Source organism: Schistocerca nitens, chromosome 6 (genome assembly GCF_023898315.1).
Source record: "Schistocerca nitens isolate TAMUIC-IGC-003100 chromosome 6, iqSchNite1.1, whole genome shotgun sequence".
Classification (NCBI taxonomy): domain Eukaryota; kingdom Metazoa; phylum Arthropoda; class Insecta; order Orthoptera; family Acrididae; genus Schistocerca; species Schistocerca nitens.
In genome coordinates this window covers 64,047,452-64,056,542 of record NC_064619.1, presented here as the reverse complement: position 1 = coordinate 64,056,542, position 9,091 = coordinate 64,047,452, and positions in this window count along the sequence as shown.

Here is a 9,091-nt window from a genome sequence, read left to right as displayed (position 1 = left end):
CCCAAACTGTCATCAGTTGCTTTACAGTTGTTGAAAGTATTTTAATTTCGTCATCACAACAACAGAACTTGCTCACCAAAGGCGTTTCGTTCTACTGAAATAAAATATTATCAGTAGTCTACAGTTGGAGATGTTTGTAAATAGGATTTATTTCCAGATCTAAAACAGTGCCCTAAAAATGATGTTGCTTTTAGTTTCCCTAACCAATCTTCCATTTTATCATCTCTCATTCTATCTCTCCACCTTTTATTTCACCTCACGATCCTCGCTGCTTTTCTTTCAACACATTCTACATTAGAACACATGAGTCATATGTAGCCCAAAAGATAAGAACAAACAGTACGGTATTGCGGTATGTTTTACATCGAGAAATGCATAGCCCTGCAAAGCAGTTTCGGATTAATCAAAAATCAACAGTGTCAAAAGTAACAATATTTAAAACCTATGCAAGCATACAGCGATTCCTGATCCGAGCGAAATCCAAGCTTGAAATACAGTAAGTAAAATAATATAATTTTTCATAGACTGCTTTAGATCTGAACAGAAAACAATTTTGTAAATATTCCTCCTCACAGACGACTGATGACGTTTTATTTCAGTGAAACGAAACGAGTTGGGTGTCAAAAACACGCTTTTCTTGTAGTTTCAAAGACAGAATTAAAATATCACCTGTAATTATGTACTTTGACTTGTTAAAATATTTAGTTTTCAGTTTGGAGCAAGTACAGCAGTTAATTTTACCTTGACTATTGCTTAATATTTAACAAATTATTTGGATGTTATTGTAAAATATATAGCACATGATCTGCCCACCCAACTTTTCCCTTCTGAACAGTACAGAGAACAATCTCGATTGTTTGCGATCGTGGGTCGAATTCGGCCTAACGTGCTCAAAGATGAGGTTCGAAGTTCATCGGCAGTGTGCTGGAGACAGTATTCTATCCCATTCAGTCTCTGTTCCATGCTCGTATATACACCAGATTCTTTCTGACTTCATCTATATATTCATTTAAAAGTCTGCTGCATATTGCCTAAACCACTCATAAAGCTTCATATTATTCCCAGATTGACAAATCTTTATTGTAAAAAATCAGTATTTCTGAAACACGACCCTTTTTCTAGAAGGAAGAAGAATTAAGTCCATACGTGGACATCAATAAGAAAGAATAGTCCAGATGAGCAACTGGGATAGCTTTATGCAGGCCTAGGATGGGAATTCATCTTTAGACTTTAAATTAAAATACATACTGATAACAGAGTGAAGTACTTTGTAGCACGAGTGTAATATTCGAAAATATTTTCTTTGTTATTTTATTGACAGAAATTACTTACATTTAAAAGTGTCAACGCACGCATTACAACGTCATGTAACTCATTTGCACACTCCCGCACAGGACACTTTTGCCTGTACTACAAGCTGTCAGATGGGTGGAAGCCTATCACCCAGGTCCTCTTCGGTATCAATTGAGTGTTTTGTTCATCAACTACTACAAGTAAGTCCTAGAAAAGGGTCCATAAGACTGACGTATGGCGAACGAACTTGTCATGGCTCCAGCTCACCAGTTTGGGCAACTGTTGTAAAGGTACACATGAAAATTAATATGCAAAGGGCGTCATGTGCCGTCGTGTTGGAAACACGTCATCCTCCAGCAAACAACGCCAGCCACTTCTACAAATGCATCACCACGTCGCGATTGAAAACATGGTAACGTTCACCATTCCAAAATCGTGGAAACAATTACGTAATTGTGGTGCTACTGTTCGATCTTGTACAATTGCAGTCAACAATGTGACAGAGGCTTGTTAGAAACGATATAAGACGAACGTGATGTACGTGTCTTCAGCACAAGGCAACTGAGCACATTATCATCAACGAAAGAGGCCTCATTCGTGACCAATACGAACTGTAGGTATTTCAGTACTGCACTACTCTGCTAGACAATCCTTTGAAAGAACTGGATTGTGGGTTAGCAATAAAATGGCAGCAGTACCTCCACACGTTGTTCACGCAGGGTGTATACGACTCGGGAAACCGGGGATCCGGGTAAACCCGGAAATTTTTTCATCTGGGAGAAAACCGGGAAAAACCCGGCAATTGTTTATAATTTCGGGAATTTTTCGTTGTTTTAGTTTTCAGTTAAATTGTTGTGATTTTGACTGGTAAGAACCAATAATCTAACAAAGGATATTAATGTATCCCGTAACTGCAGAATAATACTGCAGCAACAAAAGATGAACGAGAGAAAAAAAAAACGAAAATAAAACTTAAGTTGCAAAGGAAATGCGCCGTATACAACAACAAAACAGTGCTCATACAAGCGTCTGCCAGCAGCAAAGTGTGTCAAAGGCTTTAGGAAGGCTATACAATGCTTTATAACAACAAACTGCCTCCGATGAGCCTGACGTGACAACTTTTTAAATTAGATTCGTTTGAGCAGTTGTGGGCGGGCTCTTGCGCATACGCAGTTGAGTCACGTATGACTACTACCTTCTCCCTCTTCTGTTTACAGAAGTGTGGCTGGGCGCCACTACTTAGTATTGCCCCGATTCTGAAATATAGTAAATCTGGTGCTCATTCACAGAGCAGTCTGAATTGTGGTGGGGAGGTGGATCGTCTCCACGTGACCTGTGTTTACGTTCAGTGATTTTTTTGTTTCCTCTTCGTTAATTGCTCTCACGTTATATGATAACAAAACGGATTTTTGTGACCAGGAGGTACCAAATACGTTGGCATAATTACAGAAGGCTAAAATATGTTATTAGTTTCAGATTTTATTTCCATCTTTCTGACAGTCAAGCATTAATCGCCTTACAGAACAATGAAGTTATTTTTGCCGGTTTGCTAAAGAGATTTGGCTTTTATTAATCTTCTCTGCTGAGGCAGTAAATTTATTTAAAACGAAGTGTTTAATTTCACACTATTGGCTAGTTTCATCTGTTCGCTGCATTTCAAGTGCACATATGGCATTATGCCGTAATAAAGAACCAAACATGAGATAATACAGTAGTGGTACTCCAAGAAAATTTACATACGAATGTGCATTTTAAGCCGAATTATGCATTTTAGTATGGTTAACGAAAATCCGACGCTTCTGAAGTATCCTCTGATGCCTTGTTTCTTTTATGACATATTGTAAGATCTTTTAATGTTTTACGCATACGTACATAATGGGCTTCCTGCGTCATCGTAGCTGTGCAAGTGCGGTGACGCCTGTTATCTGGCGCTCTCTTGCAACAGCTTAAACGAACCTATTTCTTACGGGTCGCGGGAAACTATTGCGAATGGTGGTTTGAAAAGCGTTACATTCAAAGTAGATTTCCTTTTACGCAAGATGATGTGCGAGAATGCGCGATGAATTTCTTAAATCACAAAGCGTTTGACTCTCATTTAAAAATCAACTCTCTGAGGACGACCATTTAGAAGAATTTCGAGCCCAGAAGATCAGAATCTGGAGCCCAGAAGACCAGACATTTACGTCGTTATTAAAAATTTTACTGGCACATTTGTGTGATGTATCTTAAAGTGTAACACACGCTAAAAAGATCAACATTATATGTGCAAGCTTAGTTTCTCTTCCAGCTTATTAATTTTCGAGACCAATATTATATAAGAATGCCATGTATATTAATTTAAACCATTAACTTTTCTTATTTGTATGTTCGCTCTACTTAAGAGTGATCTTGCTATTGGCTGACTACATCACGTGTCCTATGCTGTCATCAGCTAACGAGATCACGTGACATGACTGGCTTACAAAAGTGCATCGCAATCTCGATTTCAGTGCTTCGGAAAGTGACATGCACTGTTTGGTGGAATTCAAATTTATACCTTCATAATACGAAAATATGCAGCGTACATGTTGCTATACATCAAAGGTTTTTCCAAACGTGTTTTTCCCCCCTGAGTTTCTTTTTCTAAAGTTCCGGGAAATTCTATGTTGGTATATAAAACCATAAACATTCAAAGGATTGATGAGTTTTACAGTGCCGAGGAAGAGTGCACTGTCACTTACCGCTGAAAAAGTGTATTTTCACCAGGGAGAAAGTGTATTTTTAACTGGGAAATCCTTGAAAAATTCGGGAATTGTTTTTCCTTGACCACGTATACACCCTGTCGTGGTAGAGGTGATGTTGCTGCTATATCACCACTTCACACACTAAATCTTCATGTCTCACACGCGCTGTTCATACAAGATGTACTACCCGAGATACTGATTTCTCACCATTGACTCCTTTGCTCTGTACACAGGGTGATTTACGAAGATATGTAAATATTTTAATATGTTATCCTACAAGTAAAACTAAAGAAAAAAGTTCATATAAACATAGGTCTCTAAATGTTTAGTTTTAGAGCTACGACTAATAAAAGATTTTGCCTAAAATTCAGCAATGTCGCTAATATGAAGCCATCGCAAAAGTGTACAAGGTTAAAGTAAAGCAGGATTTCGATTTATTTTGTTGTTATTGATCTGGTGAATCTTTGTAAAACATGTCCCAGACGTGTATATGCAGTAGTTTTCAAGAAAATCCAGAGAAGCAAAGACGTAATTTCCTAATTTTTTTAATTATTAATTACTTGGCTCAGTTTGTTTCTCAAATTACAGACAAGTGCACAAGGTTTCTGTAGAAGTAGTATATAATTTAATTTAGGAAAAATTATGGTAATAACGTTAACTGAAACTGTATGAATGTGTCAGACAATCTGTTCTTATCAAGACGGAAGCATACTTGAATTCAGGTTATACCGGAAAAGACAAAGCTCAATGTTAAGGAAGTGGTCCAGTGTACGTACAAATTCACAATACATTCACAGTAAATGTTCAAAAATGTCTCCAACGAGTTCAATGCATTTAGCTGTACGTGTGCGAACAAATTTTATTTCCCGTTTTAGTTTCATAGGGATGTTTTTAATTTCGTCTATTGCATTCGTAATGCGACCAAGTAATGTCTCACGTGTATTGAATTTGTCCTCATAAACTGAACAATACAGAAAACTAACTCGTTTCAGTGTTAGGAAAAGATTGAAACAATTCACTAACGGCTGTCAACAATGAAATAAAAGTTTTTATATTCTTAATGGAAAGTAAACAAATTTACTTGTATAATAATCTTTGCTTCTCAGGAAGTTCTGGAAAACTACCGCAGATAGATGTCTGGGACATGTTTTATTGGATTCAGCAGACCAATTATAAGAAAAGAAATGGAAATCGCGCTTTACTTTAATCCCATACAGTTTTGCGATTGTTTCATATTAGCGAAGTTGCTAAATTTCAGACAAAATTTTTTATTAGCCATAACTCCGTAACCAAACATTTGCGGGCTTATGTTTATAAGAACTTTTTTCTTTAGTTTTACTTGTAGAATAACATATTAAAATGTTTGCATATCTTCGTTGATCAGCGTGTAGTTTAGGATGTTTCCTTCTGTCTGCGTAATTTTGACCCCCAAGGTTTGGGACAGCCTCCAAGAAATGAGGTTAATGATGATAGACATTTAAGTAGAGCGCCTGCTTCGTAATGTAAACAAATGAAAACCTAGAAATTTCTCGTGCAGGACGTTATACGGAGCTCAGAGGACTGTAAAATCTGGATGAACGACAAGAACTTCGGCGAGAACATTTTAGCTAGGCAGTGGCTATTGTCTACTGTGTCTCCTCTTTTTTTTTTACTTTTTTGTGAAGAGAGAGATGGCACGGGTCGCAGCGGAAGTATGTCACTTCTTCCTGTGGCGCTCAACTGACGATGTTTCCAAACAAAGGTCGGCCGAGTAAAAAAGCGGCGCAGTGACTGGTACAGCCGGCGGGGGGTGGAGGGAGGGAAGGAAAGGGGGGTGGCTCGACGAGTGGACAGTCAGAGCGTCCGGAACGTTGGCCCCGGGTCAGCTATTCATTCCAGTACAGCTACAGCGCTATCACGCTGCCAGAGAGGTTGTGGCAGTTGCCGAAGGCCCACAGAAAACGTATCACACAATGCAGGAAAAAAGAAAAGAACAACGGCGCTATCTCGATGGTAACTAACATGGGAGACAATGAACATGCCCAGAAATATGTCTTGGTAGCCTTTTTTTAATGCTGTACTGAGGCAAACTAGTTACCGGTACTGCATATGAGTGGAATTCGTATGTGTAATTCGCTGTGTTTTATTAAACACAGGAAGGTTCTCCTATCGTTGACAGTGTACCTCCCGAATCTGACCAAAGGATTCGACGTTTATCTTCATCTCGTGACATTTCACCCCTTGACTTTCCTACCAAAGTGAAGTTAACCTCTTTCGGCTGCCTTGAACACTAACCCATCCAACATAGATAATTAAATAATTATGTGGCTAGCTGCACTAAAAAATGTTGATCCTGTGAGACAAGCATAACACCCTAAATGTGATCACTACTGCCTCCTGATTGCGCAGCGATTGTGCCAGACAAATACCACAAAGTTTTTCAACACAAAAAAACGCTATCAATGTCAGACACAGAAACTATGTTGCATCACAGTTAACTCTATGTGTGACAGTAGTTTCAAGTGTTGTTTGTCCTCGAAATATTATGTCTTGTGATAACTAACAAACGAAACAATTTAATTTTGGATGCATGCTCGAATTTTGACACTTATAATCAGTGATCTGAAATCACACCTGCACATTATGACAAGCAGATTGCTTGTTTTTTGTACACATATGGGTACTCTCTATTGCAATCACCCTTATGTATGATGACAAGCAACCTACATAAGTTTTGTGCACGTACTGCTACTGTCTGCCACACAACATCTACTTATGGAGGAAATGTGGTGCTGTTTGTATTTATCAGTGTCTAGCCCTCACTGTATTTTTACATGCGAAATGTCACTCCCAAGCAAATGTTACATTCCACCCAGCAGCTGCATAGATAATCAAAGTAAAAAAAAAAAAAAAACAACAAAACCGTTAGTGCCAATCAACTGTTTACATCAGAAGTTAAACTAGCATGGAGTCACTGCAATGCATGGTGATGTGCAAAATTTGTGGTAATATGATGATACATGCAATAATTTGTTACAATAGTATCATATCCTTACATGTAACTGAAAATATTATTTGCGATCTAGTAACACCACACTGCATGGGGAAATTTGTTAAAATTTTTTCCAGAATAGCTAAATGTCATGTGCTCTCCATAGTACAACAGCATTATAGCCTGAACAGGATGAAACAGTTTGCACCATGACATATTCCCCCCTAGCATGTAGGTCACTATAATGTACGAATGTTTTGATATCCGGTTTTAGTCGAATGAAGACACTTTTTTGACAAAATGGTACAGACAAATTGCAGAGAAGTATAACATGCTTGTCAGTACATCTCCATACAAAAAAGGTAACACAGATGAGTAGGGAACTTAAATTGAATTGCTTGGAAGAATAATGACATAATTGTCATTAAATCAGGGGGTCTGAACATTGGATTGGTAGAAAGACACTGGCAGTAGAAGTGACTCCAACCACCCAAAACGAAATGGTTGTACACTGTAGAGTGCATAATACAGCGAATTTTCGTATAACCTTTTGAAAATTTATTGCCTCTCCTCCAAAATTGTAGTATCACTGTGTAATTTTATGTACAGCGCTGGCTATTATCAATAGATATATGCATGCTCATGAAACGAAATGTGAAAGCCATAGGTTTTGTGGTACAGGTGCTCACACTTTCATCCAGCTACTGTCGAGTATGTTCTTCGCCCTCCTGATCAGTTGTCCAATGTCCCACATTCTACATCGTTTCTCCCTGTGATAACGGTAGAAACAGTTCGCCTGTGTTAAGTATAGAATCCAAGATGGAACCTGAAACAATTAAAGTGTTCATTAAGCTTAAAATCCAAAATGGCAAATCATAACACATTTCTGACATCACAATCCAAGATGGTAATCCAGGATGTCAGCAACAACATGAGAGTTCAAGATGGCAACACATGATATATGACCTAGAGACACAGGCATAGCTTGCAATTTTGCCAGTCCTCAATATTGTACCAGTTTTAGTGGCACTGACATCCTGAAATCCACAGCGTCCAAGTTGGCCAGCCATCAAACTGACCTGTCACTTGTGCTCTGAACATCAACGTAGAAGACTGATTACATGAAGCCTCATCAGAGACTTATCGCATCCAGACAAGGAAACAACTGTCCTACACAGTCAAATGTAACTATTAATCATTCTCTGTCTCTCACTTTTTTTGTTCTTCACTGTGAATGTTTATGCATTTTCATAGTTTTCATTAATTCCTTCTCCCTCATTGAAACAGTATTCAAATATACTGGAGGAAAATCCAATTCAGCATGAAGACAGTCTACCTAATACAGAACTTGATATACTGATCACAATACACATTGGTTTCAGATTTTGAGTAAAAAACACATATAACACTATCCTCACATATAGCGTTTCCATTACAGCACCAAAGCATATGTATTCTGATTACTTCTTCTGTATTCTGTTTTTTTTCTAAGTTTATCTGTTTTACGTATAAATCAGCAAAACATTACTACAGTGAGAATTGTAAAGGATTTTGTCACGTGGGTTTAGGCAGCATAAATTCTTACAGTAGCTATGTTAGTTTTCCACAAGGAGCGAAATATTACTAATATAATATGGTGGGTTTATGTGTAGACAGTGTGGTAGCAGAATCATGTATTTTCTATGCGATGTATCAAATGAAGTGCTGTCCTTAGTCGTCCTACTACTGATGTCAGTTTAGTATAGTATGACCTGTTATGTATAAATGAGCTCTTTCAATTTTGCTTGAACCAGTATCTGGGGTTATATTTTATCTCAATATCGGTAAAGTGTGACTCATATGTATTTGGGATATGTGATATTGCAAGGCACACAGTTACAGATAATACTGAACTGTAGAAGAACTAGCCTGTATGTCTTAACAGCATTACTCCGCATATTTGTGTTTAGAATATGGCAACTTCAAGGCATTTGTTTATGGATGGTATTGAACTGTGTAGTACTGGTCTCAATGTCTTAAGAATATTATTCTGCATGATATAAAAATGCAGATGGATGGTGTCTTTACAACCCTGTGAAAGACTAAATCTATAATTCTCATACTT